Source organism: Triticum urartu, chromosome 3A (genome assembly GCF_056163025.1).
Source record: "Triticum urartu cultivar PI428250 chromosome 3A, HENAU_Tu73, whole genome shotgun sequence".
Taxonomy (NCBI): Eukaryota; Viridiplantae; Streptophyta; class Magnoliopsida; order Poales; family Poaceae; genus Triticum; species Triticum urartu.
The window spans coordinates 532,842,652-532,850,387 of NC_141875.1; positions in this window are offsets into that span (position 1 = coordinate 532,842,652).

Consider the following 7,736-nt stretch of genomic DNA (forward strand, 5'->3'; position numbering starts at 1 on the left):
TGCTCCTACTCTATCAACGAGCCCCGTCTGACACCAAATTTCTTGGCTTCCGTGCTACAGCTAGATCTTCCCCTCGTTTTTGTTTTCCAACCCGGAGGCGGGCGGGGTGTTAGTTTGCTCAACGGCGGTCCCACATGAAAGTGAAAATGGTAGGAAACATGCCTTCCCTAAACTATGTGTCGTGCCGGACGGGCCGTGTTGTACTCCCGATTCCCGGGCGTGTGGGGGTGTGACACGAACGCGGCAGGCCTTTTCCTTTTATCAGCAATGTGCCCGTGCGTTGCGACGAATCCAAAGTAGTAGAATAGTAGTATTTGTTCACAAACTTGAAAGAAATCACTATTGTTTTGATATACTCCTAATATATTACTCCATCCGTACCTAAATATTTGTCTTTTTTGAGATTTCAAATGGACTATCACATACAGATTATAAAGACATATTCTAGTGTTTCTAGCAAGATGCCCGCGCGTTGCACGAAGTTGATGGAAAAGGTAAGCACAACTTATAAATTGACGGATGGAGTACTAGTTACAGTGATGCTTATAATTAAGCAAAGGGATCGCACATGTCAGTATTGACTGGAACGAGAATGCAACGGCACAATAAGAATTAAGGCCACGATGATGCGATCGCAGTGGTGGTTACAGAAGGCAAGAAGAAAGATGGATCCACGAACGTACGACCTCCTCCTCTTCAACTTAGTGCGCCGGGCCATCGACCGGCGGCTAAGGAGCGGCAGCTTTTGTGGCGAGGTCGAGGTGCTTCTCAGCAAAGGCATCCAAGGCTTCTAGCCGGTTGAGGAAGGCCAACGTCGTAGCGCCCTCACTGGCCTTGTAGATACCTATGTACACGATTTCCTCGTACATGTGGATGTGTAGGTCGACGGATTCTTGCAGGGCGAGGCGCCTCGCGGCGAGCGTGACCTCCAGGTGGACATTCTTCGTGGTGTCGGCGGGCAGTCGCAGGGCAACCAGTGCTTGAAAGAGGTTCCGGCCATGGAGGCCGATTAGGGTGGCAGGCAATGAGGAGCCCGGGCGCGCGGGCTGGAGGAGTACGGCGATGTCGTCTGTGAGCTTCTTGAGGACGGTGAACTTGTTGCTGGTGGCAACGATCATCTGGTACAACTGAGAGTCGTAGTTGGCGTCAAAGGCGGCCATCCACCAGCCGGTCTCCAACACCGTCTGGAGACGATCCTCGGTGCCATGCCGCATGCCGGCGTCGTGGACCATCTGGCGCAGCCGCTGGCCGCTCATGAGCATCACCGCCATGGGTCTGGAGTGAGCACTTTTGCGCTTAGTGTAGGTGCTTAGGCAAATGCTTAGGTGCGTACGATGTGGTAGATGCATTGGAATGGAGGGGCGCCTTTATATGAGGGCAATGAGGGCAAACTGCGTTGCATTCACATCGTGCAGCCTCTTTTCCCGGACCTCCTCCCATTACTTCCCTCATGCATTAATTGAAGGAGGATGCATTGGTCGTTCAACATGTCGGGAACCGCTAGTCCCTCCCTCGTCTGCATTAAAGCCGTATCGGGAACTGCGCCGCCCGCTGTCAAATCGAATACTCCCTCCATCTAGGTGAGTATTAAGTCATCTTACGAAAACCAAATAGTAAACACATAGGCGTGGTGCATTAACTCTCACGTTGTTTCTTATTTTTTGACATAAATAGAGGAATCAACCAAGCGGAGATGTGGGGCTTGTATGCTTTTAATGACTTGAGACTATCAAACATGACATGCAGTGGTCAGTTCGTTGCACAAGAACAAATACAACCCACGTCAGCACACACGCATCTTATATAGCATCACATCCAATGGCTATAAAAGATGAATGAGGCCAAATTATATCTCATCTAGATGAGTTCTAGCAAAATTGTATTAATAATACTTAGTACTCCTGCGCCATGTATCATATATTAGTATCATGTAGTACTTTATTTATTTATGAGGTATCCAGATGGTACTGCACCGCCAAGAAAAGAGGGTAACATCAAAATTATGGACTACTTTTTTGAGTATGTTGGTAAGGTCCGGTCATACTCACTTGTTGAAATCTCTAAAAAAACAAATACTCCCTCCGTCCGGAAATACTTGTCATCAAAATGGATAAAAGAAAATATATCTAGACGTTTTTATCCATTTTGATGACAAGTATTTCCGGACAGAGGAAGTAGAAAACAGAGTTGGTGATGATGGTGTGCGTGCCATCCTGCAATATAGGGCATCGGATTTATATCTAACGGATAGGAAAGAAACTATGGTAATTTTGCAAAAATATACCCACACGTCTCTCCATGTTCGCAAATAAGGCCTTCCCTCGTTCAACCTTTTCTCTCACTAGATAAACTACTCATACAAATGCATCTTGAGGTGTCCATAGAATCGAAGAGAGGGATGATGTGTGTGTGTGCGCGCGCACGTGATCGATAAAGAGTGCCATCGAATTTGTGTGTGCCCACGTCAAAGATATAGAGTGGCTGGCCTACTGGAACGTGAGATGGGACATGTGCAGTTTGTCTCTGTGGCATGGATACCTACCTGCAGCGCTCGACTATCGGTGTGTGGTGGGGGAAGAGGGAGGCCCAATTAACTATAGAGGTACAATGGCTGGTATATGTGTGGAGGAGAGAGGCCTACCTCATGTATTAAGGAGATCGATCCGCCTCATGTATTAAGGGAGATCGATCGGCATCCATGCATATGTGCAGGAGAGGAATAAGGTTGGGAGAGAGACAGAGCTAGAGTGTTGGAGGGGGTGGTAGTGGAGTTGCTTCTAACAAATGGTGGGATAGGCTTGCTAGACAAACGAAGGGCACGCCCGCAATATCAAAAATAGAGGAGATGGCTGCTTGTTGTCTGTGCACGTGCGTGTGAGAGACGGGTCAGGAGGCATGCACGAATGATGAGGGGGGACGATGTGGCTGTGGTAAGCAGACGTAACTACATAGGAAGATCAATCGCCCTTTGTTAGAGAAAGGAGAGACATAACGTGTGAGGTATGTCGATCGATGGGGGGTAGTTAAAGTCGATCTAGGTATATGTTGGGAGATCGATCGGTATACATGCATGTGTGTGTTAGAAGCAAATGATGCACGAGGAGAAGGATGGAGAGAGAGGGATGCATGTAGGAGGTGGTATGAGAGGCATACTATATCGAGGGGGGAGGAGTGTGCAAGTACGAGAACGATGAAAAGAGTGGTGGGAGTGAGGCATGCACGGTGACACTAGAAGAGGGGAAGCTTGTGTTTGTGCTAGGCACACCTGGCTAGAGAGGCATATCGATCAATGTGTGCTGTAAAGGAGCTGGGGGCCTACACACACCGTGGGTGAACGACCTAAAGTGAAAAGACGAATTTGCGTGATGGAGCTAGAGAATGCTGAGGGAGGGTGAGAGGGATGCGGGCTTGTGCATGCACAAGAGAAAGTTAGCGCTAGCTACAAAGATAAGAGGGTTGTGTGGGTGTAAAAGACGAATAGAGATCATATATACTTCATTATAAAAAGCGAATTCGGATATTTGAAGAATTTATCATAGTGTTTCAAACCGACGCATGTGTGAATATATATAACGATGATACACATGGTGTGGTTATGAACATGTTATACTACATTTAATATATTTTATCTCTACTCTTATAAAAAACGGAGTTGTTGATGATGGTGTGCCTGCCATCCTGCATTATAGGCCGTCCGATTTATATCTGGCGGATAGCAAGGAAACTATGATGGTTGAAGTTGGCAACAATCATGATTGTAGATTCTTATTGAAATAGAGAAACGAATTCAAATTTAGTTCGAATTGCAGCGGTAGTATAGACATTTGGAATGCACTAAAATGTTGGTATGAGTAGGTTACATGCATTATACAGCAAGCGGAAAAATTTAATTGGACATAACATGCATTCATACTCCCTCCTTCCATCTATATAGGGCGTAATGAGATTTTTAAGACCGCCTTTGACTATTGACAAGATTAATAATACATGACATGCATAATCTGAAAATTATATCATTGAAAGAACCTTTCACAGACGAATTTAACGGTGTGCTTTGTGTAAGTTGCATGTCATATATCATTGCTCTAATATTTGGTCAAAGTTAGCATCGAAAAATGCATTAGGCCCTATATAGATGGAAGGAGGGAGTAGCTTTGAATAGCATTTGTATAGTAAAACGGAGCAAGACTCTCTCTTTGTGTGGTGTGAATAGTTTTATTTTTTCGTTTTATTTTTGGTTGAGGGAAGTGCGAATTGATTTGGTACGTACAAGTACGATATTACTACACGTTAGGCTTGTCCCTAAAATTCAACCCGCATCTTGTTATGTCCCGAAAATTCAGATATCGTGCTCCTAAAACTCGCGCCTTCACAACCCGCGCCTTGCTATTCCGAAATTACAACACGCGCGAAAACTCCCTCCAGCTGCCAAATCCTGACACGCGAAATCCCCCTTCTAACCCTGAGCCGAAAGGGCCGCTAGTTCAAATCGGTGGGGGGTACTTTTGTAACACACCCTACATTTTGGACAAGTGCGTCCCTAAGTCATGCTTCACCCCCTCCCATCGCCCCCTTTTCGCCATTCGAAATCCCAGGCCGCCATAACCTCTCCACTCCAGCCGTGAAACCCCACCCTCCTCCATCCGCCATGTCACCGCTGCCCAGCCGGAGCCTCTTCCCCGACGACGTCGTCCACCGCAATAGCTCTACGTCCCTCGTCCACCTCCCCGGATGAGGATCTGTCGTCCATCTCGCCGTCCCGCCGGTTCAGCCACCCCGTCCTCCACCTCCAAGGAGTTGCTCCGACGATCGCCTCGTCTATCGCGGCTGCTCCATCCCCATAGCGCCGCCTTAACCTGCTCCACCGGAACCGCAGCATCCTCACCGACTCCTCGGACGAAGCCGTGGCCTACTCGAAGCCACCAAAGAGGTTGTACACTCATCACATCACACCTTCTCCTTAACTCGACCTCCCGGCGCCAATGGTGCTCCATCTCGCACCCCCATGGAGTGGCTACCTTGAAGCCAGCGCCGCGGGCGACATCTCCACGGCGGCTCTCCCCCAGTGCGAGGCCCCTTCGGCGGTGGCGTCCATACCAGCCGGATCTGCTGCTGCTGCTCCGGCTCTCGCTCGCTTGCGCTGCTGCTGCTGCTCCAGCTCTCGCTCGCTTGCGCTGCTGCTGCTGCTCCGGCTCTCGCTCCATCGCTCGCTCGCCCTGCTGCTCTCCCCTCGCTCGTGTTGTTGCTCTGCTCCGATTAAGCCACACTTCAGTCGACTGAATCGACTTTTGGGTCAGTCGATTTTCAGGGGTTGGGGGGCTCGCCGGAGTTAAGGAAGAACCACCCACAGCGGGGACGGGGGCTCGCTAGAGAGGTACCCCACTATCTATCTTAGGGTTCAGGGTGGGGCGGGGGCCTAGAGGGCTGGCCGGGGCCGCGGTGGCGAGTTGTTTCGGGGTGGCGAGGCGGCGCTGGGCCGGCGGTTCGGCCGGCGGTGGCTGGCGGCTCAGGGGGGTGCAGGTTGAAGATGAACTGCAGGCCCTCCCTAAACTACATGTCAAGTGCCTCTCTGCTACCATTGCGTTCAGTTTCGACAGTAGCATTCAGATTCCACAGTAAATTTCAGTTTCGACAGTTAAGTTCAGAGTCAACAGTTTTTACATCATCTGTTGTAGTCAGGTGGTTTTTGGTGATGTTAATTTTACATCCATTTTACATCATCTATTGGAGATGCTATTAGAATCCCACTTGAGATTGACGATGTCTGTCTTGTGCTGCTTCAGCCTTGACGTCTTACGGCTCACCGGAGCTGCTCCAACGACAGAACGATCCATCACAACAGAGCAGTGCCCTGGACACCGTCTACAGATTCCTCAGATCTTCCTCCACACCTCCGACAGCCACCTCTGCCTCAACTGCTTCAGCGACCAACCCAATGATGCTGAGGTCGACACAGCTACGGCAAAGAGGTTGTACACTTGTTGCATCACTTATTACTATACATTTACGTCGATCCATTAGGGCTATTTTGGTTCAACGGGAAAATGTTGATCCACTGGTTGTTACCATCACTCTAAATTTCTGCATGCTCTCCTTACATAATCTCACCATATTTTTTCGTATGCATGTCAGATATTGTACACAGTCATGCCGAACATGTACAGAAAAAGAGAAAGAGTTTTGCGCGGCAATACAATGGCATGCAGACATCGCTCCATGGTGGGTTCAATGGCAAACCCTCCCCACCCCTCTCCAGATTGTAATCCAGAGGAAGATATCTGTTCTGAGGCGGATTCAGACGCCGCTGACCACTCCTATTTACCCCCAAGGTGTTTGCTCTACCTTGGCATGATGATGTTAGTCATATCATGCATATGTTGCCTTGCAATGCCTACTTTTGACATCATATATGTCATCTGCTTAGTTTAGACATGTTCTGTAATGCCACCTATTTAGTTTCTATATCATATATGGGAATTATGCAGTCTCATGTCTTTTAGCCATCCATAATATATGTGAAATGTGCAATGCCATCCTGTTTAACCAGGCATCATATATTTGAATGATATCTTGCCCATCCTTTTCTTCATTACATTTCCATTTGTCGACAATGTTTGTACATTAAAATACTCTTCCTGTGAATCAGCCATTTGGGTGGGAGATGGAAAAATCGGGAGTGAAAACAAGGCCTTCAGAGCAGACAGTGCTACCTGTCGAAGCAGATCTCTTGTTGGGTCCCGATAGCTCCTCAGAGATGGATTCAGAGACAGATGACCAGTCCTATTCCCCCACTGAGGTGTATGCTCTAACTTGGCACGGTTATACTGCTCATATCATGCATATGGTGTCTTGCATTACATAGTTTAGACATCATATACACAATATTCAACACCATGTTCTTAGTTCAGACATCATATCGAATGCCCTATGTTTAACATATAAATCACATATGTGAATTAAATGATGCGATCATGATTACTTAGATAACATGTAGGTGAATTATGTCATGCGATCATGTTTAGTTATTCATCATATCTTTGAATTATGTTATGCTATGCTATCCAGTTTAGATAGACATCATATATGTGAAATTATGTCATGCTATCCGTTTTAGTTAAATAATATACATGTCAACTATTTCATGCCCTCTTTTTTCCACACTATCTATTACATCTGTCTCTCGTACAATGTATGTACATTCAACTATGTTTCCTGTTTATCAGCCATTTGAATTGGAGCGGGTGATGCCAGTATCTAGCGGACTAAAAACACGGTCTTCAAATAAAATAGTGCTACCTCTTGGTGGAGATAGCACCCCGGTTGTACATGCACAAGAACCAACCCTACCACACATAACCCAAACTCTTGCAGATTGTACCCCTACTGTGATGGACAGAGAACCAGCTTCACCCAATCTAACCCCAACCCCAGCCGATAGTAACCCAGTTCCTGTTGACACAATACCATCTCCACCATAGAGCTCCCAAACAAGAGCAGTTAGTAAGGCAGCTCCAGTGCCCAAAGGGCCAGTACTATCACGGCGAACCCCAACTCCACCAGTTAGTACGCCTATTCCTGTGGAGGAAGCACAACCAGCTAGTCGTAGTTTAGCATCTATCGCATTTGGTGTTGTTAAATCGTATGTGTGTATCTTCCCATCTTGGAAATATTATACTGAAGATGAAGGAAAATGCCAGTTGCAGGTGTTTGTCCAGGAGTTATGTGTAAGTAATGTT